At 32.6% G+C, this 12,393-nt stretch overlaps 6 non-coding genes across 6 annotated transcripts; all 6 read left to right on the top strand.

Moving 5' to 3' along the window:
- Positions 1-2,907: 2,907 nt before the first annotated feature.
- Positions 2,908-2,981, top strand: TRNAI-AAU (transfer RNA isoleucine (anticodon AAU)). The gene has a single exon. It is a non-coding gene; the product is annotated as a tRNA-Ile (tRNA).
- Positions 2,982-4,586: 1,605 nt separating this feature from the next.
- TRNAI-AAU (transfer RNA isoleucine (anticodon AAU)) lies at positions 4,587-4,660 on the top strand. The gene has a single exon. It is a non-coding gene; the product is annotated as a tRNA-Ile (tRNA).
- Positions 4,661-6,249: 1,589 nt separating this feature from the next.
- Positions 6,250-6,323, top strand: TRNAI-AAU (transfer RNA isoleucine (anticodon AAU)). Its single transcript has one exon. It is a non-coding gene; the product is annotated as a tRNA-Ile (tRNA).
- A 1,588-nt stretch (positions 6,324-7,911) lies between these two features.
- On the top strand, positions 7,912-7,985 carry TRNAI-AAU (transfer RNA isoleucine (anticodon AAU)). Its single transcript has one exon. It is a non-coding gene; the product is annotated as a tRNA-Ile (tRNA).
- A 1,589-nt stretch (positions 7,986-9,574) lies between these two features.
- TRNAI-AAU (transfer RNA isoleucine (anticodon AAU)) lies at positions 9,575-9,648 on the top strand. Its single transcript has one exon. It is a non-coding gene; the product is annotated as a tRNA-Ile (tRNA).
- A 1,589-nt stretch (positions 9,649-11,237) lies between these two features.
- On the top strand, positions 11,238-11,311 carry TRNAI-AAU (transfer RNA isoleucine (anticodon AAU)). Its single transcript has one exon. It is a non-coding gene; the product is annotated as a tRNA-Ile (tRNA).
- The last annotated feature ends 1,082 nt before the right edge of the window (positions 11,312-12,393 follow it).

The raw sequence follows: 12,393 nt of genomic DNA, 5'->3' as shown, positions 1-12,393 counted from the left end.
ACCAGAGCACAAGTAATGGATCTCTGCATTCTTATTGCATCTTTTCTTATTTCCAAATATTTGACATACTTCTGATTTGATAAGTTTAAAAAAGAGTTTAAACAAAGGACACCACTGAAGATGATGGAATTTATATGAATTTTAAATGAAGATTTGCAATACTCATACATTGAATGAAAATGGAGCTTTGAACAAAAGGAAAATAAACAATGTTACCTCCCATGAGATATGAACTCAGATGACTAGATTCAAAGTCCAGGGTGCTAACAATTATACCATTGAACCCTCACCTGAGCAATGGCATCTACTGAAGTGCGCTCATCTTTTAAATGCAAAGAAAAGAAATTCAATACTTTATATATATTATTTCAAGTTTCTAATAAGCTCAGGGATGCAATAGGTATTATGTAGAATATTTGTCCAAACCCAATGATAATATATAAAAAGTAACCTATTTTTTAAAGGAGAAGATAGATACTAGAAACCTAAATGCCTAGGACCAATTTCAGTTGGAGCATCACCCCTTATGTTATCCTAGCATTGAATTGACAGTTTTTCTGTATTTCCATATTTGCATATCAGCCACTTACAATTGTTTCAAGCTTTATAACAGAGGACTGCCTTTTTTATAGACCAAGGATGAAAGTCTCTTGTGAGTTAAGTCTGATAATGACATCACAATTTGTAAATTAAGCTATAGTATGATTACAGAGTGTAGACTGAATAAAAAGTGCTTTCCTATGGATTGAAGTTTGTATTTTCTTAAGCTTTGCATTCCAAAATGGGCTAGCATTCTTTATTTCCAATGGGCACATTAAGCTTCTTCCCCAATATATATTTTTTTGTGTTAAATGTTATTCATACACAACTTGGTAAAACATACTAAATTTAATACATAATGGATTACATCCTGGATTATCTTTTTCAACAATCTGTAAATTTACAATTAAAAATTGTGTATTAGATTTTTTAGATTGATTTTGCTTAGATTTGCATATACTTCTAGTCTAAATTGTCTATTTTTATACTATTACTAGATGCCTTAATCTTTGTTATTATCCTATCTAATATTATTTTTTATTTTGCAATGTGGAAAGAAACTGGAGCATTTTTATGATACCCATGCTTCAAGTGACTCTATGGCTTAAGCTTTTTTTTGAAAAATGAAATGCTATAAAAACAAAATATGATCTGTGCTTTGAGATATATTTGCCAGTTTTGTGTTTGCTTGCAGTAATATCTGTGGCCGGTTAGCGCAGTTGGTTAGAGCGTGGTGCTAATAATGCTAAGGTCACGGGTTCGATCCCCGTATGGGCAATTTGCTGTTCTTGATGGACAAGAATGGAATAAGCTCATCGGTGGAGTGCATGAATACTTGGAAACATCATAGACACATATATCACAAAATCTCTTCAAATACATTTCAGAAGCCAGTGGGAGTGTCATCCTTTGGCTGATGAAGATTTTTCTCTACATGGCTCAGTGACTTTTGTCTCAAATCAAGCAATATGGCATAACTAAGATATGCAAGGGCAAATTAATCAGTTATTATATTGCTGCTCAAACATAGAGGGCACTAGGTGTTACTAGAAGAAGAAGAAGATATGTGCTCCCCTCTCATTAGTGCACACTGAAGTAAAAAAAAATGGAGAATTTCCAAAGACCAGAGCACAAGTAATGGATCTCTGCATTCTTATTGCATCTTTTCTTATTTCCAAATATTTGACATACTTCTGATTTGATAAGTTTAAAAATGAGTTTAAACAAAGGACACCACTGAAGATGATGGAATTTATATGAATTTTAAATGAAGATTTGCAATACTCATACATTGAATGAAAATGGAGCTTTGAACAAAAGGAAAATAAACAATGTTAGCTCCCACGAGATATGAACTCAGATTACTAGATTCAAAGTCCAGGGTGCTAACAATTACACCATGGAACCCTCACCTGAGCAATGGCATCTACTGAAGTGCGCTCATCTTTTAAATGCAAAGAAAAGAAATTCAATACTTTACATATATTATTTCAAGATTCTAATAAGCTCAGGGATGCAATAGGTATTATGTAGAATATTTGTCCAAACCCAATGATAATATATAAAAAGTAACCTATTTTTTAAAGGAGAAGATAGATACTAGAAACCTAAATGCCTAGGACCAATTTCATATGGAGCATCACCCCTTATGTTATCCTAGCATTGAATTGACAGTTTTTCTGTATTTCCATATTTGCATATCAGCCACTTACAATTGTTTCAAGCTTTATAACAGAGGACTGCCTTTTTTATAGACCAAGGATGAAAGTCTCTTGTGAGTTAAGTCTGATAATGACATCATAATTTGTAAATTAAGCTATAGTATGATTACAGAGTGTAGACTGAATAAAAAGTGCTTTCCTATGGATTGAAGTTTGTATTTTCTTAAGCTTTGCATTCCAAAATGGGCTAGCATTCTTTATTTCCAATGGGCACATTAAGCTACTTCCTTAATATATATTTTTTTGTGTTAAAAGTTATTCATACACAACTTGGTAAAACATACTAAATTTAATACATAATGGATTACATCCTGGGATTATCTTTTTCAACAATCTGTAAATTTACAATTAAAAATTGTGTCTTAGATTTTTAAGATTGATTTTGCTTAGATTTGCATATACTCCTTGTCAAAATTATCTATTTTTATACTATTATTAGACGCCTTAATCTTTGTTATTATCCTATCTAATATTTATTTTTATTTTGTAATGTGGAAAGAAACTGGAGCATTTTTATGATACCCATGCTTCAAGTGACTCTATGGCTTAAGCTTTTTTTTGAAAAATGAAATGCTATAAAAACAAAATATGATCTGTGCTTTGAGGTACATTTGCCAGTTTTGTGTTTGCTTGCAGTAATATCTGTGGCCGGTTAGCTCAGTTGGTTTGAGCGTGGTGCTAATAACGCCAAGGTCACGGGTTCGATCCCCGTATGGGCCATTTGCTTTTCTTGATGGACAAGAATGGAATAAGCTCATCGGTGGAGTGCATGAATACTTGAAAACATCATAGACACATATATCACAAAATCTCTTCAAATACATATCAGAAGCCAGTGGGAGTGTCATCCATTGGCTGATGAAGATTTTTCTCTACATGGCTCAGTGACTTTTGTCTCAAATCAAGCAATATGGCATAACTAAGATATGCAAGGGCAAATTAATCAGTTATTATATTGCTGCTCAAACATAGAGGGCACTAGGTGTTACTAGAAGAAGAAGAAGAAGAAGAAGAAGAAGATATGTGCTCCCCTCTCATTAGTGCACACTGAAGTAAAAAAAATGGACAATTTCTAAAGACCAGAGCACAAGTAATGAATCTCTGCATTCTTATTGCATATTTTCTTATTTCCAAATATTTGACATACTTCTGATTTGATAAGTTTAAAAATGAGTTTAAACAAAGGACACCACTGAAGATGATGGAATTTATATGAATTTTAAATGAAGATTTGCAATACTCATTCATTGAATGAAAATGGAGCTTTGAACAAAAGGAAAATAAACAATGTTAGCTCCCACGAGATATGAACTCAGATGACTAGATTCAAAGTCCAGGGTGCTAACAATTACACCATGGAACCCTCACCTGAGCAATGGCATCTACTGAAGTGCGCTCATCTTTTAAATGCAAAGAAAAGAAATTCAATACTTTATATATATTATTTCAAGTTTCTAATAAGCTCAGGGATGCAATAGGTATTATGTAGAATATTTGTCCAAACCCAATGATAATATATAAAAAGTAACCTATTTTTTAAAGGAGAAGATAGATACTAGAAACCAAAATGCCTAGGACCAATTTCAGTTGGAGCATCACCCCTTATGTTATCCTAGCATTGAATTGACAGTTTTTCTGTATTTCCATATTTGCATATCAGCCACTTACAATTGTTTCAAGCTTTATAACAGAGGACTGCCTTTTTTATAGACCAAGGATGAAAGTCTCTTGTGAGTTAAGTCTGATAATGACATCACAATTTGTAAATTAAGATATAGTATGATTACAGAGTGTAGACTGAATAAAAAGTGCTTTCCTATGGATTGAAGTTTGTATTTTCTTAAGCTTTGCATTCCAAAATGGGCTAGCATTCTTTATTTCCAATGGGCACATTAAGCTACTTCCCCAATATATATTTTTTTGTGTTAAAAGTTATTCATACACAACTTGGTAAAACATACTAAATTTAATACATAATGGATTACATCCTGGGATTATCTTTTTCAACAATCTGTAAATTTACAATTAAAAATTGTGTATTAGATTTTTTAGATTGATTTTGCTTAGATTTGCATATACTCCTTGTCTAAATTGTCTATTTTTATACTATTACTAGATGCCTTAATCGGTGTTATTATCCTATCTAATATTTATTTTTTTATTTTGTAATGTGGAAAGAAACTGGAGCATTTTTATGATACCCATGCTTCAAGTGACTCTATGGCTTAAGCTTTTTTTTGAAAAATGAAATGCTATAAAAACAAAATATGATCTGTGCTTTGAGGTACATTTGCCAGTTTTGTGTTTGCTTGCAGCAATATCTGTGGCTGGTTAGCTCAGTTGGTTAGAGCGTGGTGCTAATAATGCCAAGGTCATGGGTTTGATCCCTGTATGGGCCATTTGCTTTTCTTGATGGACAAGAATGGAATGAGCTCATCGGTGGAGTGCATGAATACTTAAAAAAATCATAGACACATATATCACAAAATCTCTTCAAATACATATCAGAAGCCAGTGGGAGTGTCATCTTTTGGCTGATGAAGATTTTTCTCTACATGGCTCAGTGACTTTTGTCTCAAATCAAGCAATATGGCATAACTAAGATATGCAAGGGCAAATTAATCAGTTATTATATTGCTGCTCAAACATAGAGGGCACTAGGTGTTACTAGAAGAAGAAGAAGATATGTGCTCCCCTCTCATTAGTGCACACTGAAGTAAAAAAAATGGAGAATTTCTAAAGACCAGAGCACAAGTAATGGATCTCTGCATTCTTATTGCATCTTTTCTTATTTCCAAATATTTGACATACTTCTGATTTGATAAGTTTAAAAATAAGTTTAAACAAAGGACACCACTGAAGATGATGGAATTTATATGAATTTTAAATGAAGATTTGCAATACTCATACATTGAATGAAAATGGAGCTTTGAACAAAAGGAAAATAAACAATGTTAGATCCCACGAGATATGAACTCAGATTACTAGATTCAAAGTCCAGGGTGCTAACAATTACACCATGGAACCCTCACCTGATCAATGGCATCTACTGAAGTGCGCTCATCTTTTAAATGCAAAGAAAAGAAATTCAATACTTTATATATATTATTTCAAGTTTCTAATAAGCTCAGGGATGCAATAGGTATTATGTAGAATATTTGTCCAAACCCAATGATAATATATAAAAAGTAACCTATTTTTTAAAGGAGAAGATAGATACTAGAAACCTAAATGCCTAGGACCAATTTCAGTTGGAGCATCACCCCTTCTGATATCCTAGCATTGAATTGACAGTTTTTCTATATTTGCATATTTGCATATCAGCCACTTACAATTGTTTCAAGCTTTATAACAGAGGACTGCCTTTTTTATAGACCAAGGATGAAAGTCTCTTGTGAGTTAAGTCTGATAATGACATCACAATTTGTAAATTAAGCTATAGTATGATTACAGAGTGTAGACTGAATAAAAAGTGCTTTCCTATGGATTGAAGTTTGTATTTTCTTAAGCTTTGCATTCCAAAATGGGCTAGCATTCTTTATTTCCAATGGGCACATTAAGCTACTAGCCCCAATATATATTTTTTTGTGTTAAAAGTTATTCATACACAACTTGGTAAAACATACTAAATTTAATACATAATGGATTACATCCTGGGATTATCTTTTTCAACAATCTGTAAATTTACAATTAAAAATTGTGTATTAGATTTTTTAGATTGATTTTGCTTAGATTTGCATATACTCCTAGTCTAAATTGTCTATTTTTATACTATTACTAGATGCCTTAATCTTTGTTATTATCCTATCTATTATTTATTTTTATTTTGTAATGTGGAAAGAAACTGGAGCATTTTTATGATACCCATGCTTCAAGTGACTCTATGGCTTAAGCTTTTTTTTGAAAAATGAAATGCTATAAAAACAAAATATGATCTGTGCTTTGAGGTACATTTGCCAGTTTTGTGTTTGCTGGCAGTAATATCTGTGGCCTGTTACCTCAGTTGGTTAGAGTGTGGTGCTAATAATGCCAAGGTCACGTGTTCGATCCCCGTATGGGCCATTTGTTTTTCTTGATGGACAAGAATGGAATAAGCTCATCGGTGGAGTGCATGAATACTTGAAAACATCATAGACACATATATCACAAAATCTCTTCAAATACATATCAGAAGCCAGTGGGAGTGTCATCCTTTGGCTGATGAAGATTTTTCTCTACATGGCTCAGTGACTTTTGTCTCAAATCAAGCAATATGGCATAACTAAGATATGCAAGGGCAAATTAATCAGTTATTATATTGCTGCTCAAACATAGAGGGCACTAGGTGTTACTAGAAGAAGAAGAAGATATGTGCTCCCCTCTCATTAGTGCACACTGAAGTAAAAAAAATGGAGAATTTCTAAAGACCAGAGCACAAGTAATGGATCTCTGCATTCTTATTGCATCTTTTCTTATTTCCAAATATTTGACATACTTCTGATTTGATAAGTTTAAAAATGAGTTTAAACAAAGGACACCACTGAAGATGATGGAATTTATATGAATTTTAAATGAAGATTTGCAATACTCATACATTGAATGAAAATGGAGCTTTGAACAAAAGGAAAATAAACAATGTTAGCTCCCACGAGATATGAACTCAGATGACTAGATTCAAAGTCCAGGGTGCTAACAATTACACCATGGAACCCTCACCTGAGCAATGGCATCTACTGAAGTGCGCTCATCTTTTAAATGCAAAGAAAAGAAATTCAATACTTTATATATATTATTTCAAGTTTCTAATAAGCTCAGGGATGCAATAGGTATTATGTAGAATATTTGTCCAAAACCAATGATAATATATAAAAAGTAACCTATTTTTTAAAGGAGAAGATAGATACTAGAAACCTAAATGCCTAGGACCAATTTCAGTTGGAGCATCACCCCTTATGTTATCCTAGCATTGAATTGACAGTTTTTCTGTATTTCCATATTTGCATATCAGCCACTTACAAATGTTTCAAGCTTTATAACAGAGGACTGCCTTTTTTATAGACCAAGGATGAAAGTCTCTTGTGAGTTAAATCTGATAATGACATCACAATTTGTAAATTAAGCTATAGTATGATTACAGAGTGTAGACTGAATAAAAAGTGCTTTCCTATGGATTGAAGTTTGTATTTTCTTAAGCTTTGCATTCCAAAATGGGCTAGCATTCTTTATTTCCAATGGGCACATTAAGCTACTTCCCCAATATATATTTTTTTGTGTTAAAAGTTATTCATACACAACTTGGTAAAACATACTAAATTTAATACATAATGGATTACATCCTGGGATTATCTTTTTCAACAATCTGTAAATTTACAATTAAAAATTGTGTATTAGATTTTTTAGATTGATTTTGCTTAGATTTGCATATACTCCTTGTCTAAATTGTCTATTTTTATACTATTAGTTGATGCCTTAATCTTTGTTATTATCCTATCTAATATTTATTTTTATTTTGTAATGTGGATAGAAACTGGAGCATTTTTATGATACCCATGCTTCAAGTGACTCTATGGCTTAAGCTTTTTTTTGAAAAATGAAATGCTATAAAAACAAAATATGATCTGTGCTTTGAGGTACATTTGCCAGTTTTGTGTTTGCTTGCAGTAATATCTGTGGCCTGTTAGCTCAGTTGGTTAGAGCATGGTGCTAATAACGCCAAGGTCACGGGTTCGATCCCCATATTTGCTTTTCTTGATGGACAAGAACGGAATAAGCTCATTGGTGGAGTGCATGAATACTTGAAAACATCATAGACACATATATCACAAAATCTCTTCAAATACATATCAGAAGCCAGTGGGAGTGTCATCCTTTGGCTGATGAAGATTTTTCTCTACATGGCTCAGTGACTTTTGTCTCAAATCAAGCAATATGGCATAACTAAGATATGCAAGGGCAAATTAATCAGTTATTATATTGCTGCTCAAACATAGAGGGCACTAGGTGTTACTTGAAGAAGAAGAAGAAGAAGATATGTGCTCCCCTCTCATTAGTGCACACTGAAGTAAAAAAAATGGAGAATTTCTAAAGACCAGAGCACAAGTAATGGATCTCTGCATTCTTATTGCATCTTTTCTTATTTCCAAATATTTGACATACTTCTGATTTGATAAGTTTAAAAATGAGTTTAAACAAAGGACACCACTGAAGATGATGGAATTTATATGAATTTTAAATGAAGATTTGCAATACTCATACATTGAATGAAAATGGAGCTTTGAACAAAAGGAAAAAAAAACAATGTTAGCTCCCACGAGATATGAACTCAGATTACTAGATTCAAAGTCCAGGTTGCTAACAATTACACCATGGAACCCTCACCTGAGCAATGGCATCTACTGAAGTGCGCTCATCTTTTAAATGCAAAGAAAAGAAATTCAATACTTTATATATATTATTTCAAGTTTCTAATAAGCTCAGGGATGCAATAGGTATTATGTAGAATATTTGTCCAAACCCAATGATAATATATAAAAAGTAACCTATTTTTTAAAGGAGAAGATAGATACTAGAAACCTAAATGCCTAGGACCAATTTCAGTTGGAGCATCACCCCTTATGTTATCCTAGCATTGAATTGACTGTTTTTCTGTATTTCCATATTTGCATATCAGCCACTTACAATTGTTTCAAGCTTTATAACAGAGGACTGCCTTTTTTATAGACCAATGATGAAAGTCTCTTGTGAGTTAAGTCTGATAATGACATCACAATTTGTAAATTAAGCTATAGTATGATTACAGAGTGTAGACTGAATAAAAAGTGCTTTCCTATGGATTGAAGTTTGTATTTTCTTAAGATTTGCATTCCAAAATGGGCTAGCATTCTTTATTTCCAATGGGCACATTAAGCTACTTCCCCAATATATATTTTTTTGTGTTAAAAGTTATTCATACACAACTTGGTAAAACATACTAAATTTAATACATAATGGATTACATCCTGGGATTATCTTTTTCAACAATCTGTAAATTTACAATTAAAAATTGTGTATTAGATTTTTTTAGATTGATTTTGCTTAGATTTGCATATACTCCTAGTCTAAATTGTCTATTTTTATACTATTACGAGATGCCTTAATCTTTGTTATTATCCTATCTAATATTTATTTTTATTTTGTAATGTGGAAAGAAACTGGAGCATTTTTATGATACCCATGCTTCAAGTGACTCTATGGCTTAAGCTTTTTTTTGAAAAATGAAATGCTATAAAAACAAAATATGATCTGTGCTTTGAGGTACATTTGCCAGTTTTGTGTTTGCTGGCAGTAATATCTGTGGCCTGTTAGCTCAGTTGGTTAGAGTGTGGTGCTAATAATGCCAAGGTCACGTGTTCGATCCCCGTATGGGCCATTTGCTTTTCTTGATGGACAAGAATGGAATAAGCTCATCGGTGGAGTGCATGAATACTTGAAAACATCATAGACACATATATCACAAAATCTCTTCAAATACATATCAGAAGCCAGTGGGAGTGTCATCCTTTGGCTGATGAAAATTTTGCTCTACATGGCTCAGAGACTTTTGTCTCAAATCAAGCAATATGGCATAACTAAGATATGCAAGGGCAAATTAATCAGTTATTATATTGCTGCTCAAACATAGAGGGCACTAGGTGTTACTAGAAGAAGAAGAAGATATGTGCTCCCCTCTCATTAGTGCACACTGAAGTAAAAAAAAATGGAGAATTTCCAAAGACCAGAGCACAAGTAATGGATCTCTGCATTCTTATTGCATCTTTTCTTATTTCCAAATATTTGACATACTTCTGATTTGATAAGTTTAAAAATGAGTTTAAACAAAGGACACCACTGAAGATGATGGAATTTATATGAATTTTAAATGAAGATTTGCAATACTCATACATTGAATGAAAATGGAGCTTTGAACAAAAGGAAAATAAACAATGTTAGATCCCACGAGATATGAACTCAGATTACTAGATTCAAAGTCCAGGGTGCTAACAATTACACCATGGAACCCTCACCTGAGCAATGGCATCTACTGAAGTGCGCTCATCTTTTAAATGCAAAGAAAAGAAATTCAATACTTTACATATATTATTTCAAGATTCTAATAAGCTCAGGGATGCAATAGGTATTATGTAGAATATTTGTCCAAACCCAATGATAATATATAAAAAGTAACCTATTTTTTAAAGGAGAAGATAGATACTAGAAACCTAAATGCCTAGGACCAATTTCATATGGAGCATCACCCCTTATGTTATCCTAGCATTGAATTGACAGTTTTTCTGTATTTCCATATTTGCATATCAGCCACTTACAATTGTTTCAAGCTTTATAACAGAGGACTGCCTTTTTTATAGACCAAGGATGAAAGTCTCTTGTGAGTTAAGTCTGATAATGACATCATAATTTGTAAATTAAGCTATAGTATGATTACAGAGTGTAGACTGAATAAAAAGTGCTTTCCTATGGATTGAAGTTTGTATTTTCTTAAGCTTTGCATTCCAAAATGGGCTAGCATTCTTTATTTCCAATGGGCACATTAAGCTACTTCCTTAATATATATTTTTTTGTGTTAAAAGTTATTCATACACAACTTGGTAAAACATACTAAATTTAATACATAATGGATTACATCCTGGGATTATCTTTTTCAACAATCTGTAAATTTACAATTAAAAATTGTGTCTTAGATTTTTAAGATTGATTTTGCTTAGATTTGCATATACTCCTTGTCAAAATTATCTATTTTTATACTATTATTAGACGCCTTAATCTTTGTTATTATCCTATCTAATATTTATTTTTATTTTGTAATGTGGAAAGAAACTGGAGCATTTTTATGATACCCATGCTTCAAGTGACTCTATGGCTTAAGCTTTTTTTTGAAAAATTAAATGCTATAAAAACAAAATATGATCTGTGCTTTGAGGTACATTTGCCAGTTTTGTGTTTGCTTGCAGTAATATCTGTGGCCGGTTAGCTCAGTTGGTTTGAGCGTGGTGCTAATAACGCCAAGGTCACGGGTTCGATCCCCGTATGGGCCATTTGCTTATCTTGATGGACAAGAATGGAATAAGCTCATCGGTGGAGTGCATGAATACTTGAAAACATCATAGACACATATATCACAAAATCTCTTCAAATACATATCAGAAGCCAGTGGGAGTGTCATCCTTTGGCTGATGAAGATTTTTCTCTACATGGCTCAGTGACTTTTGTCTCAAATCAAGCAATATGGCATAACTAAGATATGCAAGGGCAAATTAATCAGTTATTATATTGCTGCTCAAACATAGAGGGCACTAGGTGTTACTAGAAGAAGAAGAAGAAGAAGAAGAAGAAGATATGTGCTCCCCTCTCATTAGTGCACACTGAAGTAAAAAAAATGGACAATTTCTAAAGACCAGAGCACAAGTAATGAATCTCTGCATTCTTATTGCATATTTTCTTATTTCCAAATATTTGACATACTTCTGATTTGATAAGTTTAAAAATGAGTTTAAACAAAGGACACCACTGAAGATGATGGAATTTATATGAATTTTAAATGAAGATTTGCAATACTCATTCATTGAATGAAAATGGAGCTTTGAACAAAAGGAAAATAAACAATGTTAGCTCCCACGAGATATGAACTCAGATGACTAGATTCAAAGTCCAGGGTGCTAACAATTACACCATGGAACCCTCACCTGAGCAATGGCATCTACTGAAGTGCGCTCATCTTTTAAATGCAAAGAAAAGAAATTCAATACTTTATATATATTATTTCAAGTTTCTAATAAGCTCAGGGATGCAATAGGTATTATGTAGAATATTTGTCCAAACCCAATGATAATATATAAAAAGTAACCTATTTTTTAAAGGAGAAGATAGATACTAGAAACCAAAATGCCTAGGACCAATTTCAGTTGGAGCATCACCCCTTATGTTATCCTAGCATTGAATTGACAGTTTTTCTGTATTTCCATATTTGCATATCAGCCACTTACAATTGTTTCAAGCTTTATAACAGAGGACTGCCTTTTTTATAGACCAAGGATGAAAGTCTCTTGTGAGTTAAGTCTGATAATGACATCACAATTTGTAAATTAAGATATAGTATGATTACAGAGTGTAGACTGAA

Source organism: Pseudophryne corroboree, chromosome 11 (assembly GCF_028390025.1).
Source record: "Pseudophryne corroboree isolate aPseCor3 chromosome 11, aPseCor3.hap2, whole genome shotgun sequence".
In the NCBI taxonomy this organism is placed as follows: domain Eukaryota; kingdom Metazoa; phylum Chordata; class Amphibia; order Anura; family Myobatrachidae; genus Pseudophryne; species Pseudophryne corroboree.
Note: the sequence above shows the minus strand (reverse complement) of the source record. Positions and strands in the feature narration are given on the sequence as shown.